Source organism: Sus scrofa, chromosome 15 (genome assembly GCF_000003025.6).
Source record: "Sus scrofa isolate TJ Tabasco breed Duroc chromosome 15, Sscrofa11.1, whole genome shotgun sequence".
NCBI lineage: Eukaryota > Metazoa > Chordata > Mammalia > Artiodactyla > Suidae > Sus > Sus scrofa.
The window spans coordinates 10,446,164-10,469,307 of NC_010457.5; the positions used below are offsets into that span (position 1 = coordinate 10,446,164).

General features: G+C 34.9%; 1 protein-coding gene across 1 annotated transcript in view; it reads left to right on the top strand.

Annotated features, from left to right (window-relative positions):
* LRP1B (LDL receptor related protein 1B) overlaps nt 1-23,144 on the top strand; it is a 1,887,165-nt gene that overhangs the window by 833,359 nt on the left and 1,030,662 nt on the right.

The following is a 23,144-nucleotide window of genomic DNA, read 5'->3' on the forward strand; positions in this document are numbered from 1 at the left end:
TTCCATGTCTTGGCTATTGTGAATAGTGCTGCAATGAACATATGGTGCATATGTCTTGTTCAAGGAGGTTTTGTCTGGGTATATGCAGAAGAGTGGGCTTGCTGGGTCATATTATAGTCCTATATTTAGTTTTCTGAGGTACTCCATAATGTTTTCCATAGTGGTTGTACCAATTTAAATTCCCACCAACATTGTAGGGGGTTCCCTTTTCTCACACCCTCTCTAGCATTTGTTATTTTTTGACTTGTTAATGATAGCCAAACTGACAGGTGTGAGGTGGTACCTCATTGTAATTCTGGTTTGCATTTCTCTAATAATTACTGATGTTGAACATTTTTTCATGTGCCTATTGGCCCATCTGTATATCTTTGGAGAAATGTCTATTCAGGTCTTTTGCCATTATGATCCCTAAATCCTTTGTATTTTTTTTAATAACACATTTATTGAAATATAACTGCTATCCCATTCTAGTCACCCAAATAAGGTATAAAATCCAGGCTTTTTAGTGTATTCACAGTTATGTAACAACTACCAGAACAATTTTAGAATATTTTTATTATGCTCCAACAAAACCCAGAACCTATTAGCATCACTCCTCATTTCTACCCACTCTGCACAGTACTAGGCAACCATTATTTTATTGGTGTGCCTACTTGAGAAAATTCACTTAAATAGAATCATACAATATGTAGTCTTCTCTGATTGGATTCTTTTTTGGGCATACCCACAGCATGTGGAAGTTTCCAGAACAGGGATTAAATCCATACCACAGCAGCAACCCAAGCTGCTACAGTGACAACACCAGAGTCCTAAACCACTGTGCCACAAGGGAACTCATGATTGTCTTTTACTAGTTTGTTTGTGTTTACTGATGTTGTAGTTTATATCATTACTTTATTCCTTTTCATTGTCGAATAGTATTCTACTGTGTGGATATATCTCATTTTGCTTACCTGTTTGTTCATTTAAGGACATTTGAGTTATTTCCAAGCTTTTTGCTACTGTGAATAATGTTGTTATGGACATTTGAGTTATTTCCAAGATTGTTGCTACTGTGAATAATGTTGCATATGGTAATTCTATGTTTTACTTTTTAAGGAACTGTCAAAATATTTTCCAAAATGGCTGGATCATTTACATTTCCAGCAGGAGTGTAATGAGAATTCCCATTTATCTACATCCTCACTGACACTTGGTATTGTCTGTCTTTATGATTATAATCATCTGATAAGTGTAAAGTAATATTTTCACTGTGACTTGATTTGAATTTCCCTAATAAATACATAGGTTGAATATTCATTCATACATTTATTGGACCTTTGTATAATTTTTTGGAGAAATGTAGATTCAGATTCTTATCTTTGTATTATGTTATTTTTATATTACCATAAGACTTACTTGTAAGAAGTATAAAAATTCCAATGGAAGAATTATGAGTTATTTATCTGAATACAAATATCTTACTAGATTTTGTTTATAGGTGTTCCTCCCTTTCTATGGTCGTTTCTTTACTTTCTTGATGGTATTCTTTGAAGCACAAATTTGTTTTTGTTTTCTTGAGTAGAGTTTATCTATTTTCCTCTTTGTCACTTGGGCTTTTGATGCTGTATCTAGCAAGGCTTTGCTTAACTCAGAGACTCAAAGATTTACTCCTGTGTTTTCTTCTAAGACTTTTATTTTAGGTCTTATTCCTTAGCCTATAATCCACTTTGAGTTAATTTTTGTGTATGGCATATGGCAGGGATCCAACTTCATTTCTTTGCATGTGAATTTCCAGTTGGACTAGAGTTATTTGCTGAAAAAAAATTCTTACCCATTGAATTTTTTATCTAAAATTAATTGAATATAGATGTGAGAGTTTATTTCTGGGCTCTTAATTCTATTCCATTGATATATATGTCTATTATGGCAATACCACTTTGTCTTCATTATTGTAGCTTTGTAGTAGGTTTTGAAATGGGAAAATGTGAGTTCTCCAAAATATTCTTCATTTTAATATATATTTTTTGTGTCTATTCTGTGTCCTTGAATTTCCGTATGAATTTAGATCATCTTGCAATTTATGAAGAAATGATAGCTTAGCTTTTCCTAGGGATGTCACTGAATCTGTAGATCAATTTGGAAATTATTACCATTTGAACAACATTAAGTCTTCTAATCCATGAATATAGGATTCTTTTCATTTATTTAGATCTTCTTTAATTTATTTCAGTGATATTTTGTGTACAGGTCTTGTACTTCTTTTGTTAAATGTATTCATAAATATTCTATTCTTTAATGATACAGTCTTTAAATGAAATTCATTTCAGTTATACTTCAGATAGTTCATTGCTGGTGTATAGAAATGCTATTAATATGTATGCATTTTTCTTTTACCCTGAGAACTTGCTAAACTCATGTATTAGTTCTGTTAGCTATCTTTAAAGTTTATTTCTTATGATTTGCCATAAGAAGATTTGCTATTAAAAAGAAAAGTCTCATGACTATATAGATGAGACTGTTTATAGAGCCAAGATAGTTTTCTTTCTTTCCAATCTGGATATTTTGTATTCATTTTTCTTGCTAATTTCCCTGGTCAGTAAAATGTTGAACAGAAGTGATGATGGATTGTAAGTATCCCTTTTGTTTTCACAACATTAGTAGCAAAGCACTCAGTCTTTTGCCCTGATATGATGGTAGACATGTTTTTTTTTTTTTCAAAAATGGTCTTTATCAGCCCTCCAAGGGCTTACTTGTTGTACAACTTAAATTCCACTCACATCAAACTTATTTTAATAATGCTTTCTGGGGTTGCACAGTGAACAATCTGTGTGTTGGGAATGCAGCAGCCCTGATCATCATCAGTCTCATCTCTTTCAACCCTTGGCTTAAAATTTATGCCCTTAGTGTCATAAAGGCCAAGTCAGTCAACATGCACATATTGCATCTTTGCTTTTAAATTTTTATTGATATCTTTTGTTTATTCTAGTCTCCTTTCATATTTTTTTTTTATTTTCCTCTTTGAGCCTTTCTTATTACTTTTATTTTATTAAGGATTTGGCAGAGTGCAGAGATGAACAGGTGCATTTAATCACTATGTGTAGCATAGCTAGTGAGCAACCATTGACCTAACATATGTTAGGCACTGTGTTGCATTTGCCTTTGTTCATTCTCTTTGGGTAGAATATACAGACATCTTCCCAAAGTTATTGCTGCCTGCTATGGTTGGGAGCATAGTAATAAAGATTTAAGAGAATGATGTTCCTCCTTCAAAGGCAAAAAATGACTTTTATCTTTATTTTCCACGTAAATTTAGCCACCAGTACCTCTAGCCTACTAAATATGCAGAAACTCTTAGATGTTATGAACTCCCTTTACAAAAGAGGGTTTTTATTCACAATGCCTCACGTCCTCTAACCCAATTGCTACTTCCACCTCTATCCTATTATGTTTATCTCATATAAGCTATGTAATATACTTATATTTTTTACATGTATACAAGCCTTTTTCAACTATGTATTTGTTTTCTTACCTTTCTACTCTAGGCATCAACAGCTCTCTAATGTGATATATGCAATTTCTATTTGATAATTATATTTTTCTCAGGGTTTTGTGGTAAATTTGGTTACCTTTTTTTCCTCAAGTATAGTTTCTCTGTGGTTGAGACTGCTGAACAAGGCAAAGACTTGATTTTGGTTATCTCATTATTAATAAATCTAGCATATCATCCATATTGCAAAATCAAATATAAAACACTTAAAGAAGAATATCATGATATAACTTGACTTTACCAGTCCAGTACACCTAGTACTCTTACTTTTCTTCCCTTATCTATCCATATGCTCATCAATATCCCAGAATTTATTTGATGCTCTCCAATTATAGAGCATATTTGTATGCATGTCTTTTAATATTCTTAAAAACCTATCAAGACATACGCTAGTTTGTAAGCTAGGGCCCAGAAAGATTAAGAAACTAGTCCTCAGTTAAATGTCTGGAAAGAGATATTATAAGTAGATCTATGTCTTTTACCTAAAAGAATAGAGCACATGTCAAGATACCATATGTGCCTGGTCTATTCTGCTGTATAAATAAAAAAAATAAGTGAAAATTACTAGATTCCTTTAGTGGAGAATTGTTGAAGATTATAATGATAATAATATAACACAAAACTATAAGGGTGTCTACAGTGAATCAGACACTAAGCTAAGTGCTTCTGTTGAATTACAGTTTAAATTTTACACCATACCTATGAAGTAAGCAATGTCATTATCCCCTAATGAGATCTAAGAAGAGAACCCCACAGGAACATGTTCTGCTTTGTTTTATTTTATATTTTCTTTTTTTAAAATATTTTTAATTCTTTTTTATTTTTCTTACAGAATAAAATACATATATTTAAACAAAATTACATTCACACAGATTATTATATCATGGATCTTAAGAAAGAGATTAAGTGAATCCCTGTGGAGAAGTGGAATGGAACATATGCTGAGGCAAATAGGAAATTTATTCTATACTTTATCCCATTTTGTATGGCTTTCATCTTTACTATTTAGTATTATCTATTACATTTCAATTTTTCTTTAAAATTAGCATTATATTAAAATTGTTATATTATGAAACTAAAACTTATAAAGAAGAAAGCCTTATATACCACTAAATATTTTATATAGCATAATAAAAAGAATAACTGGTAAGAATAAAAAAAATAATACACCCTCTGAAAATAAGTAAATATAAAATGCATAACATGGTTAAAAAACAATGTAACTATATAAATATGTCCTCACAATTTGTTATATCTTATTGATTCTTCAATATAGGCATTACACCATTCTAGGTGATGTGATAAACAAGACATTATAGACCTTACATTGTACAATGGAGAGAAATGGTTATTAATAATACAATTGTAGAACTGTATTATTTAATTGCACAGTTGCATTATTTAATTATAATTATCATAAATTCTTTGATGGAAAGGAAATCAGAATCAGATCTAAGAAGACTGCAGCATTCCAAGAATGATGTCAAATGACCCCCCTTCATGGTGGATTATGCACTTATTTATTATGAGATATATTTCTTCTCCAGAGATTCCTTGTTTGTGTATCAATTGTAGATTTTTGGTTTGATATAAGAGTCTATATGTATATGAGATTGTTCTCAGTTGTTCTCTTCATTGCAAGTTCATCTCCAGTGTCCTGCAGTTGTACCCACCTCTTCTCATGATGTCTAACTTTGGTGGTATAATTGTGCATGGATGATTTCATATGTTTACTCTATATATACCTTTACTGGTGAGTCTTGTCATTTGTGGTATTTTTGTTTCCTGTTGCTCCCTTTTCTTTTCTGCCTAGAGAAGTTCCTTTAGTATTTGTTTAAGGCTGGTTTAGTGTTGCTGAATTCTCTCAGCTTTTGCTTATCTGTGAAGGTTTTGATTTCTTCTTCAAATCTGAATGAGAGCCTTGCTGGGTAGAGTAATCTTGGTTGGAGGTTTTTTCTTTCATCACGTTGAGTATATCATGCCACTCCCTTCTGGCCTGAAGAGTTGCTGCTGAAAAATCTGCCGATAACCTTACTGAGGTTCCCTTGCATGTTCTTTGTTTCGTTTCCCTAGCTGCTTTCAAGATTTTCTCTTTGTCTTTAATTTTGGTCTTTTGATTAATATGTGTCTGGGGTGTTCCCTTTGGGTTTTTGTATATGGTACTCGTTGTGCTTCCTGGGTTTGAGTGAGTGGTTCCTTTCCATGTTAGGGAAGTTTTCAGCTATATCTCTTGGAATCTTTTTTCTGTCTCCTTCTCTCTCTCTCTTCTCCTTCTGGCACCCCTATAATACGGATGTTGGTGCATTTAACATTGTCCCAGAGTTCTCTGAGACTCTCTTCATTTGTTTCCAATCTTCTTTCTCTTTTCTGCTCTGCATCCATAATTTCCACTACTCTGTCCTCCACCTCACTTATTCGTTCTTCTGCCTCCTGTATTCTGCTGTTAGCTGCTTCTAGTGAATTTTTTATTTCAGTTATTGTATTTTGCATCTCTTCCTGTTTAAGTTTTATATCTTGAATCTCTCTGCTCAGTGTTTCCTTTTAAGTTATCCATCTTTGCCTCCAGTTTATTTCAATGTCTTGCATCATCTTCCTGGATGCTGAGAATCTCCTCCTCGCTTAGCTGGTTTTCTGGGGTTTTTCCTTTCTCCCTCATCTGAGTTAGAGTGCTCTGTCTTTTCATTTTTATAGGTTTTTTGGTGTGGTGACCTTTTTACACATTCTAGAGTTGTAGCCTCTCTTACTTCTGATGTCTGCCCCCCTGTGGCTGATGTCGGTATGGGGAGCTTGCTGTAGGCTTCCTGATGGGAGGGGCTTATGCCTGCCCACTGGTAGGTGGAGCCGATTCTAATCCCTCTGGTGGGTGGGGCTTAGTCTCTGGATGGGATCAGAGGCAGCTGTGTGCCTGAGGGGTCTTTAGGTAGACTGTTTACTGAGGCGGGGGGGCTGTGATCCCACCTGGGTTGTTGTTTGCCCTGGGACTTTTCAGCAGGCTGGCTGATGGGTGGGGCCAGATTTTCCCAAAATGGCCACCTCCAGAGAAAGGCACCCTGCTGAATATTCCCGAGAGCTTTGCTTCCAATGTCCTTCCCTCACAACAAGCCACATTCACCCCTGTTTTCCCAGGATGTCCTCCAAGAACTGCAGTCAGGTTTAACCCAGATTCCCATGGAGACTTTGCTTTGCCCTGGGACCCAGTGCACATGGATGTCTTTGTGTGCTGTTTCCCCCATTTCCATGGAGCTCCTGTGCACAAGCCCCACTGGCCTTTAATGCCAGATGCTCCAGGGGCTCTTTCTCCCCGTGCCAGATCCCCACACATGAGAATTTGATGTGGGGCTCAGAACTCTCCCTCCTGTAGGTGAGTCTCTGTGAACCAGTTAGTTTCCAGTCTTTGGGGCTTCCTACCCGGGAGGTATGGGGTGTTTTATATCTCAAAATTGCCCCTCCTTCCTCTTGATGTGACCTCCTCTTTTTCTTCTGGAGTAGGGTATCTTTTTTAAGGTTTCTGGTCCATTTGGGTGGAGACTGCTCAGTCTTTAGTTGTGAATTTTGTTGTTTTTAAGGAGAGAAGATGAGCTCCAGTCCTTCTATTCCACCATCTTTGTTTTCTTTTATATCTTCTTATAGATAAAATTGAGGTTAACATTTTTTCTTAGTTGTCCCGTGAATAACTAATACCTGCCGATCATAGGTTTATTGTTCAGCAAATTTTTTCAATTAATCCAAGTCTATCTTTTCATAACATAAAATTAATTAATATCTTATTTTATTGTACCTTGGTCACTAGGTTTTAATTTTCCAGGTAATGAAAACTTTAAAAGTTTTACATGGAGTTCCCTTGTAGACCAGTGGTTAAGGATTCATCATTGTCACTGCTGTGGCTTGGGTTCTATCCATGGTCTGGGAAATTTAACATGCTGTATGCATGACCAAAAAATAAAATAAAATAAATGAAATAGAAGCTTGACATATTTGAATTACAGAACCCTGAATGCCATTACAATGAAAAGTTTCTTAAGAAGTCAGATCCTGAAGTTGCTAAATTGCTAGAAATATTTTATTTTAGGACTCAAAATGAGCAGTTTTCCATCTAATGATAGTCAAAAAGTTGGGTATAGAATTGTTCAGTTTTCTCTAATTATATTTTTAAAGGATCTGTAGTGATAGCCTCTTTTTCCTTGCTGATATTTGGAAATTGTATCTTTTTCTGACTTTAGTGAGGTCATAGGATAAAAATCAGTATATAAATGTTCATCATTTTTCTAAATGCTAGAAATTTACAATTGGAAATTGAAATAAATAATACTGCTTGTGATAAACCAAAATTATAAAACACTTAGGTATTAATTGAACATTATACATACAAAATCTGTATGCGAAAACACATGGGGGGAAAAGCCTTCTAAAACCCCAGGTAAATGTACATATACATCATATTTGTGGATCAGGAGACCAAATAATGTTAAGATGTCATTCTTTCCAAATCTATAGATATATAATGATTCCAATAAAATCCTATGAGAATTTCATAGAAACTGACAAACAGATTCTAAAGTTTATATGGAAATGTAAAAGACTTAGATTACCTAAAGCAGTCTTAAAAAACAAATGAGCATGAGGCTTCATGCTACTAGGTTTCAGGTTTACTATGTCAAAACAATGTGATAATGGAGAAAGGTAAATATATAAATGAATGAAACATAGGAGTACAGAAATACATCCACAAATATGTAGTTAATCAATTTTAATGAAGAAAAATTAATTTAATGAAGAAAGGTAATTTAATGAAGAAAAATTAATCTCAACAAACAGTGCAGGAACAGTTCTGAGGTTAATACAAAAAATAAAAAAATAAAAACCTTGATTAGTATCTTATACTATATATGAAAACTAACTCAAAATGGACCAAAAATCTGAAACTATAGAATTTCTAGAAGAAAACAAAAGAGAGTTTGACTTAGGTAAGGATTTGACACTAAAACATGATACAAAAAGAAAATGTTGAAAAATTGGTCTGTCATAATTAAGGAATTCTCTTTTTTGTCTTTTTAAGACCCAACTTACAGCATATGGAAGTTCCCAGGCTAGGGGTGGAATCAGAGCTGTAGATGCCAGCTTATGCCACAGCCACAGCAATGAAGGGATCCTTTACTCACTGACAAAGGCCAGGAATTGAACCCACGTATTTATAGATACTAGTCAGGTTTGTTACTGCTGAGCCATTTAGGGAATTCCCAAGGAATATTTTCTTTGCAAATGTATTATTTGAAAAAGCTGATAAGAATGGAAAGAGAAGCCAGAGACCAGGAGAAAATATTTATAAATCAAATATCTCATGGAGATTCCACTGTGGTGCAACAGATACAATGGGATTGGTGGCAGTTTCTGCAATGCTGGATCCCAGGTTCAATCCCTGGCCTGGCACAGTGGGTTAAGGATTTGGCATTGCCACAGATGTAGTGCAGGTCACAACTGCAGCTTGGATCTGATCCGTGGCCTGAGAACTCCATATGCCTCAGGATGGCAAAAAAAAAAAAAAAAATATATATATATATATATATATACACACATATATGTGTGTGTGTGTATAGTGGACTTATATCTCCATATAAAAATGTGCAAAAGATTGAAAAGACACTTCGCCAAAGATATATGATTGGCAAATAAACATATGAAAAGATATTTAATATCATTAATCAGTAGAAATAAAAATTAAAATGAAATTAAAATGAGGTTCCATTATATACCTCTTAGAATGGCTAAGAAATTAAAATGAATGAAAACCTGATAGTAAGTGCTGGGCAGAGGCCAAGTAGCTGGAAGATTCATATATTTTTGTTGGGAATACAAAGCAGTACAGCAACTTTGGGAAATATTTTGATATTTTCTTATAAAGTGAATAATATTTTTATTGTTGATCCCAGATTTAACAAAGTGAAATGATAACCTATATTTACACAAAACTTACATGTGAATGATTAAAGCAACTTTATTTTTAAACCAAAACTAGAAACAACTCAAATGTCCATCGTGTATGAAATGGCTAAACAAACTAAGGTACATTCATACAATGGAATACTATTCAATGATACAAAAGGGAGAATTACTATTAAAATAAAATGAAATGAATTTCAAATATATTCTCCTCCATAAAAATACTACAGACCGGATGAGTCTGTCTATAGGACATGCTGGAATAGGCAAAATTATTGAGCTGGAAAACAGATCAGTGATTGCCACAAGCTGGCAGTGGAGAAGGGAGTTGACTGCAGAAAATAGGAAAATATTTGGGGAGAATGGACTGTTCTATATCTTAATAATGGCATTGGCTACAAAACTATATGCATTTGCCAAAACTTACAGATCTCAACACTAAAATTAATTTTATTGTGCATAAACTATACCACAATGGCAAAAATGGAACAAAAAATTAAAAAAGAATTGCCTAAATGTAATATCTTTCTATATGGGAACACACTGAAAATTTGTGGTCAGGACTGTGGATTAATGCTAAGCAAAGAATTCTGAAGAATCCACCTTTGCAGTCATAAGCAGCATCCTAATCTCTGCAAGCCAGTTCACATTGCATTTTGCTAAGCTAAGGAAACTGGGGTGAGAGTTTGAATGATGTGACACAAATTATCTCCATTCTAAATATGTCCAGAAAACTCCTGCTGACAAGAGGGACTGTCTGGAATGGTAATTAGCTGCATTATCTTTTCACTTCCCAAGTACAAAAAGTGAATGAAATGTGTGTATTTTAAAAATATAACACATCGGGCAAGAATATTTTTTTCTTATTACCATGATTATTGCTGTTGGTTAAAAGGCCAATTCAAGGAGCAACTTGATTACTAAAATTGAGAATGAAATATTACCCATTTTGTCAAATAATGTTTCAGATAACTTATGTATCTGGAAAGGTGTGTATATCTTTTTGTATCTCCAAAAAGTTTGCATAAAAGTTCTAATTCCCTCTCAGGGAAAAACATTTAACTTTAGAAGCACATGAATATAGCACAGTTGTGTTCTTACTATCCCACCACGTCCAATGCATGATCAATGTGAAGGTCATAAAGGCAGCCAGCATAATGCTATTGACTGAACCACTGAGCGCCTACATGTTCAAGATTGGAAACAGTGGTTCTCTGGTTTAACGATATTTACACAAACAAAACTAATGAGGGAAGAAATCTCCTAAAAGTAATAACTTGCAGTTTCTGGAATCTGGTTACCAACTTCTTATCACCATTCTCTACTGACTTGCTTTTACTCCGAGGCAAGTTAGCAAAATTTATTTAGATGTGTTTCCTAAATCATAAACCTGCATACCTTTATGGAAATGTGATATAAATCTCAATGCTGTTAAAAAGTTCAATAACCCCTAAAGATGATGCAGACTAGCATAAGTATTTGGTGAAAATTTCCTATCTAGATTGTTGATTTGTCTGAGCTTTTCATTCACATAAACATTTCAGGAGAATTTACCCCTCAAAAAAGTACCCTCTCTGGATTCAAAAGATACCAAAGAAATGTGATGAACATTGTACAACTACAAATGTAATAAATTCATTGAGTAATTAAAAAACAGAAAAACAAAAAACAAAAACAAAAGATACAGAAGAAATAAAAGAAAATAAAAGAATGAAAGATAAATCTCTACTATTGTAAAATGAAACATAGCTCCAAATTGCTTGGCGAGTATGGAAATTATGATAAGAATATTGATGATAGATATTCTGTTGTACTAAATGGGTGATTAATCGTAAATGGTAAAATGATAATAAAGATAATAACGATAACTAAAAGAGTTACTATAAGGTAGACATCTTTTAAGAACTTCACATGACTTAGCTCATTAAAGCCTCAATAATCCTATGAAGTTGTTTTTATGATGATCTCCATTTTAGACATAAAAAAAAACCAAGTATAGAGGGTTGAAGTAATTTGCCCATCACCATGGTTTTATGTAACAAACAACCATGGTACCTAGGGGTTTAATGCAACAATAATACAAATTTTCATTCGTATCACAATCCATTAGGATCATCAGTAGATGCTTCCCACATCTGCTGTTTCAGGCCCCTTCCATTTTGGGTCTCTGCCATCCCAAGCTCCTACCTGTGTTGTCTGCTAGATTCCCTGCATCCAAGGAGCTGACAAGAAGACTGTCAGAATCCTTTAGGGGCCAGGTTAGGAAGTGGCACAAACTAATCTTGCATGTATCAATCACATTGTCTAGAAGCGAGATGTGTGGTTCCAACCTAACTAAAAGTCAGCTAGGAAAAGCTATCTTTTCATTTGCTCAGAAAGAAGAAAACAGGATTGATGAACATTTGCTTTTATTTGCCACATTCACATAACCCAGAATTAGTTTAACCCAGGCAGGAGCTTAGGTACTCTGGGTTCAGAGTCCAAAGCCTTGTTCATAACATGATACCATATTCAGAAAAAAGAAAAAAAGTAGTAAAAGAAATACAAGATTTAATATGAATTTTCTATCCTTCTAGAATTCCACTTTTATGTGTTAGTAATACTGATGGAGAAATCATTGCTATTAAAGGATGACTTAGAATCTTAGATATCTCAAAGCTACCTTGTAAAATTGTTAATTCACATTCTATATAGAAAATATACAGTCACATTTTGATTATATTCTCTTATATAACTTTGAAAAGAACACAAAAATGTTCCTTAAAATCACAGGATGTCATGGGTCTGTTTTAGGGAGACTTCATTTATTGTGTTATATTTAATTTCTGAAATAGCTCCTCTCCTTTAATTAAAAATATACTTTTCTTTTATGATAATGCCGAGGAATACAGATCAGATACTGTGTTTCCATATTTGTATTCTGATTTGCATATTTTATCCCCTTAACTAGTGATATTCCTATGATAGTCTAAGATCCAAACTGATGATAATGTTGCATGAACCAATGACTGTGCTTCATTTAAAGCACTTTATGAAGACTGATGATTCAAGTACAAAATTTCTGTTCTACTTAAATAAGCTTTCTAACAAAATTAATCTGATGCACTTTTAATTATGTACATAATCATTATAGTGTTGCATGTAATTAAACATAAATGGTAAACAGTTCAAATAGATAACATTACAATAATTAGTATAGCTTTCACAGAGTCTAGCCAAATTTTAAATTTTAGTTTTTCATGTTAGCTCTTCAGATTCCTTCATGATCTGTTAGAAGAATCAATATTTATCATTTCCTCTGATATCATTTACTGTTTAATTTTTTCCCTATCATAACCCTGTACATATATAAATTCTCATGCAGGATAAAATGCAATAAACTGAAAGCTAAGTTGCCCTTGTCTGTTCTGCTATTTTCAACCACCAGATATCCACCTAATACTCAAAATCATGTGTAAGATCTGATTTTTCGTACCCATTTTTACCCATTTTCTATTATTTCTCCTCAGTTCTACCCATCACTACCTTCATGTTGGGGACATTTTAGCATGCATTGTACCCTTCATACCCCAGGGGTGTCAAGATTGGAGAGAGTAGAAAGGTGGAACCAATAATCTATGGATTTTCTACCTCAGACTGAGGCAGGGCGAAGGAAGAGTTGGGCTATAGGGATCAAGAGAAAGAAAAAAAAAAAAAGAGCATTTAAGCAGTGAGTTAATGTACCCACTCTAAAGTATAGATAAACAAATGAGGTCATACCTCTACCTTCATTCTCTTTACCTGTAAGATATTAGTCTTTCTGAGAAATTATCCCTCTTTCCTCTTTTTATTCCAACCTCTTACTACATGTATCTCTGACCCCTCTGTTCCACCGGAACAGTTTTAAAGGTCTTAATTAATCCTATTAGGAAAACCAGTTCATTATTTAGGCTTCACCCAAGTCCATGTCTCTAAGAAATTAGTATTTATTGCCGTGCTTAATTCCATGAGATATTCTTTCTTAGGTTTGGGGAGGCTTTCTAGATTCTTTATATATTTATTTCTCAGTTTTCTTTGTTGATACCTTCTGCTTGTCTTTCTTATGTAAACATTTTCTAGGTTTGATTTATATCATAATTATTTTTTATAAGGGATGACTATTCTCTCCTTGGCTTCAATTACCAACAATATGTTTATGACTTCGAAATCTATATCTCTAGTCTGACATTGCTTCTTAGACAGACACAAATTCTCAACTCCTTTCTGGCCATTTTGTCAACATTTTAAATTCAACAGTCAAGGCAAACAATATTTCTTCCTTAACTTTCCAGTCCTTTTATTCTTAATTCATTTCTTTGGTGCTATTAACTCAGTGTTATTATCCTTTCACCAAATTTTTAACCATCCATTCATCTAAATGTTTATGGTCCTAATTTCTAGCCTTTTAGACAGCTTTTATTTCTTCACTATCTTTTATTCATCTTTCTCCTTATTATTAGGTGCTTTCAAAAAATATAAATCAGAGCATATAACTTCTGTACTCCTTAACTGACAATGACACCCATTATCAAAACAGAAAATTCTACTTCATCTAAAAACAAATCCACTTTTACCTGGCCCCAAATAATAGGTCTACCCCTATTTCCTACCACATCAAACAATATGTTTTAGCCACAAATAATTGTTTATCAATGTCTTCCATTTTTAAACATTTATTTTTTTCTATTGTCTACTTTATATGGAGTATATGCTCATAAATTTTGACTACTGAATACATCTTTTCAAAAAAAGTTCTTTTATGATTTTTTTTTTCTAGATACCTACTCCATTTCTTATCCCTGGATGATTTCTTCTCTTCCCAGCTTATGTCATTGTATTTTTGTTTAGTGTATATATTATTCTGCTATGAATTATAGCTGTGTTTACATTGTTGTACTTCCTATCTAACCCCATCCACTTCCACACTCATGCTGTAATTCATTAATTTGTCTAAAGTAATTTTGCATCTGGGACACTCCAGAAGAATCCATAACATTGACTAGGTCCTCAATAAATGTTGAACTACAGAAGCATTTATAGTGAGGGCAATCTTGGACTGATTCCACCATAATCAAGAAAGATTTGACAACTCAATTACCTAACTTAAAAATGTAAATGAACATCTTTAAAACCTAGTTTAATTTAATAGACTAGAAATGACACCTGAGGGTGTTAATCCTCATCCTAGAGTTAAGCTATTTTATTGATTTATTAGTCCATTCATCCTATGAAAATTATGAAACGCTTCATGTATGTCTAGTGCACTACTAACCCTAAGATGACACAGCAAAAAAAAAAAAGGTACACCATGGTTTCAACCATCACCAGATTTTACAGTGGAAATTAGAGGCATTTTTAAGAACATAGGCTATGTTTGTAGTCAGCCAGAACTTGATTTGAATTTTTGAATACCATTTCTATCATATTCAATTTATAATCCTTAATGTGTATTGATTAAAATCAACATACACCATTTAAAATTACTGTATAATTGTAAATTCGTTATCAACCATAAGTTTCCTCAACTGAAAACTTTAAATTACAATAATATCAACCTGGGGTCTCAAAGAGACTGTATATTTTGAAGAAATTTATATACATATTTATAAATATATGGTTTATAATGTTTAGTTATAGATACTGGTGGGGGGAACCAAAATGTATATAACTATATACATATATATATATATATATAAACATACCATACAAAGTAAAAATGTCATCATTTCTAAAGATAATCTAAAGATTCCTTTATTTGGTATTTTTTAATTAGAATATATTTTTACAGCCCAAATGACTTGTTTTTGCATATTATATAAATATTAGCATATTAGCATATAATTAGCATTTATTCTAATTCCAAACCTACAAATCAGGTATAGTTGATACGTATATTGGTTGGATTTATATCAAGGAAGCAGAAATTGATCCAAATAATTCAAGGAGAAAGAAATTTAATGATTATAATCAGAGCAGTAAAAATTAGAAGTTGAAAAGGGTACACCTAGCTTTTAAGTTATAGGATTGAAGTTATGTTCCATTTAGAGGGGAAGCTATGATAACTGATTAATTTACTAGTATATTGATAGATAAGAGAAAAAGATCAGGCTTCTATTCTGGGGCACTTCAGCCTTAGAAGTTGACAAAAAAATGTGGATCTGTGCCAAGGAGGGTGTGAAATAAGATGACAAGAAGCAAAGTGATGAATGTACATCAAGAAGTAGTTAACTGTGTCAATGCTGCTGGTAGGTGAGGTAAAATGAGGATTGGCAAAATGCCATTTCACTTACCAACTTCAAGGACATTGGAGGCCTGTATTTGAGCAGTATCTGGAGCAATGGAGGTGAAAGCTTGATGGAGTGAACTTAAGGTAGAAACAAAGGAAGAGACAATAAGTATGGATTATTGTGTAAAATTTTGTTATAAAGAAGAAGAGAGAAATTGGGCAAAAATGACTAGTAAGGGAAATGAGATCAATGTTTTTTTGTTTTTTAATTTGGAGAAAAATGAAAGCATGCCTGATGCTGAGAATAAGATACAAGAGTCAGAAAACTTTCTTAAATGGCTGCAGTAGATGGTTTAGGCTTTGTGGGCCCACTAGCCAACAAGTTCACTGAGACAACTAGTAGAGTTGTGCTTATAGTATAAAAACAGCCATAGGCAATGTATAAACAAATGGCCATGACCATGTTCCAATGGAATTTCTTTGACAAAAAGTGATAAGGGCTCTAGTTTGGTTTGATATATTTTTTTAAAAAAAGTGATTATGGAGAAAACAGAGAAAACTGAAGTGATATCTTTGAGTACGTGAGAGGGAGTTTGGTTTGATATATATTTTTTTAAAAAAAGTGGTTACAGAGAAAACAGAGAAAAACTGAAGTGATATCCTTGAGTAGATATTTGTGCAAAGGAATTGGTGTTGGAGCCTTAATTATGAGTTGAACCAAGTTTGAAAAGCAAGAAGGACAAAATACGTATCGGTGGAGTGGGTTAAGGATCCAGCATTGACATAGGCTGTGGTTTAGGTTGCAGATGTGGAATGGATCCTGCTTTGCTGTGGCTGTGATGAAGGCTGGTGGCTACAGCTCTGATTAGACCCCTAGCCTGGGAAACTCCATATGCTGTGGAAGTGGCCCTAGAAAAGGCAAAAAAAAAAAAAAAAAAAAAAGAATTAGCCATTGAACTCGGTTTGGGATACCATCTTTTTTAAAAAATCTTACTCACTCCAAGATTATAAAAATCAGTTGACTTTAAATGCAACCTGGGGGAGACAGGACTAAGATGGCAGAAGAGAAGTACTGGAGCTCATCTTCTCTCCTAAAAACAACAAAATTCACAACTAAAGACTGAGCAATCTCCACCCAAATGGACCAGAAACCTTAAAAAAGATACCCTACTCCAGAAGAAAAAGAGGAGGTCACATCAAGAGGAAGGAGGGGCAATTTTGAGATAAAAAACACCCCATACCTCCCGGGTAGGAAGCCCCAAAGACTGGAAACTAACTGGTTCACAGAGACTCACCTACAGGAGGGAGAGTTCTGAGCCCCACATCAAATTCTCATGTGTGGGGATCTGGCACGGGGAGAAAGAGCCCCTGGAGCATCTGGCATTAAAGGCCAGTGGGGCTTGTGCACAGGAGCTCCACGGAAATGGGGGAAACGGAGACCCCATTCTTAAAAGGCACGCAAAGACATCCACGTGCACTGGGTCCCAGGGCAAAGCAAAGTCTCCATGGGAATCTGGGTCAAACCTGACTGCAGTTCTTGGAGGACATCGTGGGAAAACAGGGGTGAATGTGGCTTGTTGTGAGGGAAGGACATTGGAAGCAAAGCTCTTGGGAATATTCAGCAGGGTGCCTTTCTCTGGAGGTGGCCATTTTGGGAAAATCTGGCCCCACCCATCAGCCAGCTGTGAAAAGCCCCAGGGCAAACGACAACCCAGGTGGGATCACAGCCCCCCCCTCAGTAAACAGGCTACCTAAAGACCCCTCAGGCACACAGCTGCCTCTGATCCCATCCAGAGACTAAGCCCCACCCACCAGAGGGATTAGAATCGGCTCCACCTACCAGTGGGCAGGCATAAGCCCCTCCCATCAGGAAGCCTACAGCAAGCCCCCCATACCAACATCAGCCACAGGGGGGCAGACATCAGAAGTAAGAGAGGCTACAACTCTAGAATGTGTAAAAAGGTCACCACACCAAAAAACCTATAAAATGAAAAGACAAACAATAAAAAAAAAACCAAAAACACTAAAAAATAGAAAAAGACAGAGCACTCTAACTCAGATGAGGGAGAAAGGAAAAACCCCAGAAAACCAGCTAAGCGAGGAGGAGATTCTCAGCATCCAGGAAGATGATGCAAGACATTGGAAATAAACTGGAGGCAAAGATGGATAACTTAAAAGGAAACACTGAGCAGAGAGATTCAAGATATAAAACTTAAACAAGAAGAGATGCAAAATACAAACAGATACAAAAGATATAAAACTTAAACAGGAAGAGATGCAAAATACAATAACTGAAATAAAAAATTCACTAGAAGCAGCTAACAGCAGAATACAGGAGGCAGAAGAACGAATAAGTGAGGTGGAGGACAGAGTAGTGGAAATTATGGATGCAGAGCAGAAAAGAGAAAGAAGATTGAAAACAAATGAAGAGAGTCTCAGAGAACTCTGGGACAATGTTAAATGCACCAACATCCGTATTATAGGGGTGCCAGAAGGAGAAGAGAGAGAGAGAAGGAGACAGAAAAAAGATTCCAAGAGATAATAGCCGAAAACTTCCCTAACATGGGAAAGGAACCACTCACTCAAACCCAGGAAGCACAACGAGTACCATATACAAAAAACCCAAAGAGGAACACCCCGAGACACATATTAGTCAAAAAGACCAAAATTAAAGACAAAGAGAAAATCTTGAAAGCAGCTAGGGAAACGAAACAAAGAACATGCAAGGGAACCTCAGTAAGGTTATCGGCAGATTTTTCAGCAGCAACTCTTCAGGCCAGAAGGGAGTGGCATGATATACTCAACGTGATGAAAGAAAAAACCTCCAGCCAAGATTACTCTACGCAGCAAGGCTCTCATTCAGATTTGAAGAAGAAATCAAAACCTTCACAGATAAGCAAAAGCTGAGAGAATTCAGCAACACTAAATCAGCCTTAAAACAAATACTAAAGGAACTTTTCTAGGCAGAAAAGAACAAGAGAAGAAGGAGAGAAAAAACAGCAGCAAAAGCAAATCCAAAGCAATTAATATAATGGCAATAAGAACTTACATATCAATAATTACCTTAAATGTTAATGGACTAAACATCCCAACCAAAAGACATAGACTGGCTGAATGGATACAAAAACAAGACCCATATATATGCTGTCTTCAAGAGACCTACTTTACTTCTAGGGACACATACAAATCAAAAGTGAGAGGATGGAAGAAAATATTTCATGCAAAATGGGATCAAAGGAAAGGTGAAGTAGCAATACTCATAGCAGACAAAGGAGACTTTAACATGAAAATATTTTAAGGGACAAAGAAGGACATTACATAATGATCAAAGGATAAATCCAAGAAAAAGATATAACAATTTTAAATATCTATGCACCCAACACAGGTTCAGCACAATATATAAGGCAACAGCTAACAACCTTAAAAAGAGAAATTGACAATAATGCAATCATAGTCGGGGACTTTAACACCCCACTTATAGCAATGGACAGATCAACCAGACAGAAAATCAATAAGGAAACAAAGGCACTGAAATATGCATTAAACCAGATGGACTTAAGAGATATTTATAGGACATTCCATCCAAAAGCAACAGGAATACACATGCTTCTCAAGTGCGCATGGAACATTCTCTAAGATGGATCACATCCTGGGCTACACATCCAACCTTGGTAACTTTAAGTAAATTGAAATCATATCAAGCATCTATTCTGACCACAGTGCTATATGACTGGAAATCAACAACAAGAGAAAAACTGCAAAAAACACAAACACGTGGAACTCAACAACATGCTACTAAACAACCAATGGATCACTGAAGAAATCAAAGAGGAAATTAAAAAATACCTAGCAGCAAATGACAATGGAGATACGACACTCCAAAACCTATGGGATGCAGCAAATTGTTCTAAGAGGAAAGTTTATAGAAATACAAGCCCACCTCAGGAAACAAGAAAAAGCTCAAATAAACAAGCTAATTTTACATGTAAAGCAGCTCAAGAGAGAAGAACAGACAAGACCTAAAGTTAGTAGAAGGAAAGAAATCATAAAGATCAGAGCAGAAATCAATGAATTAGAAATGAAGAAAACCATAGAAAAGATCAATGAAATGAAAAGCTGGTTCTTTGAAAAGATCAACAAATTGATAAACCCTTAACCAGACTTATCAAGCAAAAAAGAGAGAGGATTCAAATCAATAAATTAGAAATGAAAAAGAAGTAACAATGGACATCACAGAAATACAAAGGATCATACGAGACTACTATATGCAACTATATGCCAACAAAATGGAAAACCTAGAAGAAATGGACAAATTCTTAGAAAAGTACAATCTTCCAAGACTAAACCAAGATGAAATAGAAAAGATGAATGGACCAATCACAAGATCTGAAAGTGAAACTGTGATTAAAAAACTTCCAATAAACAAATGTCCAGGACCAGATGGCTTCACAGGTGAATTCTATCAAACATTCAGAGAAGAGCTAACACCTCTCCTTCTGAAACTATTTCAAAAAAATTTCAGAGGAAGGGATACTCCCAAGCTCATTCTATGAGGCCACCATCACCCTGATACCAAAACCAGACAAAGATACCACAAAAAAAGAAAACTACAGGCCAATTTCACTGATGAACATTGATGCAAATATCCTCAACAAAATACTAGCAAACCGAATCCAACAATACATTAAAAGGATTGTACATCATGATCAAGTGGGATTTATCTCAGGGATGCAAGTGTTCTTCAATATCTGCAAATCCATCAGTGTGATACACCACATTAACACACTGAAGAATAAAAACCATCTGATCCTCTCAATAGATGCAGAAAAAGCCTTTGACAAAATCCAACACCCATTTCTGATCAAAACCCTTCAGAAAGTGGGCATAACGGGAACCTACCTCAACATGATAAAGGCCATATATGACAAACTCACAGCTAACATCATTATCAATGTTGAAAGGTTGAAAGAATTTCTGCTGAGATCAGGAACAAGACAAGAATGTCTGCTCTTGCCACTACTCTTCAACATAGTTATAGAAGTCCTAGCCACAGCAATCAGAGAAGTAAAAGAAATAAAAAGAATTCAAATTGGAAAGGAAGAAGTAAAACTATCCCTATTTGCAGATGACATGATACTATACTAGGGAATCCTAAAGACTCTACCAGAAAATTGTTAGAGCTCATCCATGAATTTGGCAAAGTTGCAGGATACAAAATTAATACACAGAAATCAATGGCATTTCTATACACCAACATGAAAGAGCAGAAAGAGAAATTAGGGAAGCAATCCTGTTTACCACCACTCCAAAGAATAAAATACTTAGGAGTAAACCTACCTAAAGTGACAAAAGACCTGTACTGTGAAAACTACAAGCCACTGATGAAAGAAATCAAAGATGACACAAAGAGATGGAAAGATATACCATGCTCATGGATTGGAATAGTTAATGTTATCAAAATGACAATACTACCTAGGCAATCTACAGATTCAATGCAATCCCTATCAAATTACCAAGGACATTTTTCCAGAACTTGAACAAAATATTTTAAAATTTGTTTGGAAGCACAAAAGACACAGAATAGGGAAAGACAGTCTGAAAAAGAAAAATGGAGCTGGAGGCATCAGGCTCATGGACTTCAGACTATACTACAAAGCAACAATCATCAAAAATATGGTACTGGCACAAAGACAGAAATATAGATCAGTGGAACAGGATAGAAAGCCCAAAATTAAACACATGTACCTACAGCCACTCACCTATGACAAAAGAAGCAAGGATATACAATGGAGAAAGGATAGCTTGTTCAATAAGTGGTGCTGGGAAAACTGGACAGCCACATGGAAAAGAACAAAGTTAAAACACTCCCTAACACCATACACAAAAATAAACTCCAAATGGATTAAAGACCTAGATATAAGACCAGACACTATCAAACTCCTAGAGGAAAACATAGGCCAAACACTCTCTGACATAAACGACAGCAACATCTTCTCACATCCACCTATCAGAGTATTGACAATAAAAAGAAAATTAAACAAATGGACCTCATCAAACTTCAAAGTTTCTGCACAGCAAAGGAAACCCTAAACAAACCAAAAGATAACCCACAGAATGGGAGAAAATCTTTGCAAGTGATTCAACTGACAAGGGATTAATCTCCAAAATTTATAAACGCCTTCTGAAGCTCCATACCAAAAAAACAAACAACTCCATCAAAAAATGGGCAGAAGATCTAAACAGACACTTCTCCAAAGAAGACATACAGATGGCCGAGAAAAACATTAAAAGATGTTCAGCATCACTCATTATTAGAGAAATGCAAATCAAAACCACGATGAGGGACCACCTTACACCAGCCAGAATGGCCATCACCCAAAAGTCTACAAACAATAAGTGCTAGAGAGGCTGTGGAGAAAAAGGAACACTAGTACACTGTTGGTGGGATTGTAAATTGGTGCAACCACTGTGGAAAGCAGTATGGAGATTCCTCAGAAAACTAAAAATAGGACTACCATTTGATCCAGCAATCCCACTCCTGGGCATCTATCCAGACAAATCCATGACTCACAAAGACACATGTACTCCGAGGTTCATTGCAGCACTATTTAAAATAGCCAAGACATGGAAACAGCCTAAATGTCCATCAACAGAGGAGTGGATCCAGAAGATGTTGTACATATAAACAATGGAATATTACTCAGCCATTAAAAAGAACGAAATACCAGCATTCTTAGCAACATGGATGGACCTAGAAACTATCATGCTAAGTGAAGTCAGCCATACAATGAGACACCAACATCCAATGCTTTCACTGACATGTGGAATCTGAAGAAAGGACAGACTGAACTCCTTTGTAGAACAGATGCTGACTCACAGAAAAGCTTATGGTCTCCGGAGGAGACAGTTTGGGGGGTGGGGGAATGTGCTTGGGTTGTGGGATGAAATCCTGTGAAATTGGATTGTGATGATCATTATACAACTACAGATGTGATAAATTCATTTGAGTAATAAAAAATATGTAGAGGTGGGTAAAGGTGATGCATAAATCTTTGGAAAATCTCTTTGAATTGCCTCAGTTTTTCTCAGAGGAGTAGGAAGTAAGATCATCATAAGTGAGTGCCCATTAAAGGTGATTTAGAATTTTAAGGAGAGAAATTACATAACATAGTTGCATGAAAGACTTGAGAAGTAATTGGGCTAAGAAAATATTATAGGTAATTTGTTTTTTAGTGGAATAACAAATTTTCCGTTTAGAATGTTCTAATTCTTCTTTTCCACTTTGACTTTTCATATATTTTTATTAAAACGTAGTGTATTTCTGAAGCACAATATAAACTTGTGGCAAATATCCATTTATTTTGAATTATTTAACTTTAATCTTTAACCCTTATTTTTCTCCCCAGGGGAAAAAAAGAAATTGTCACAACCCAT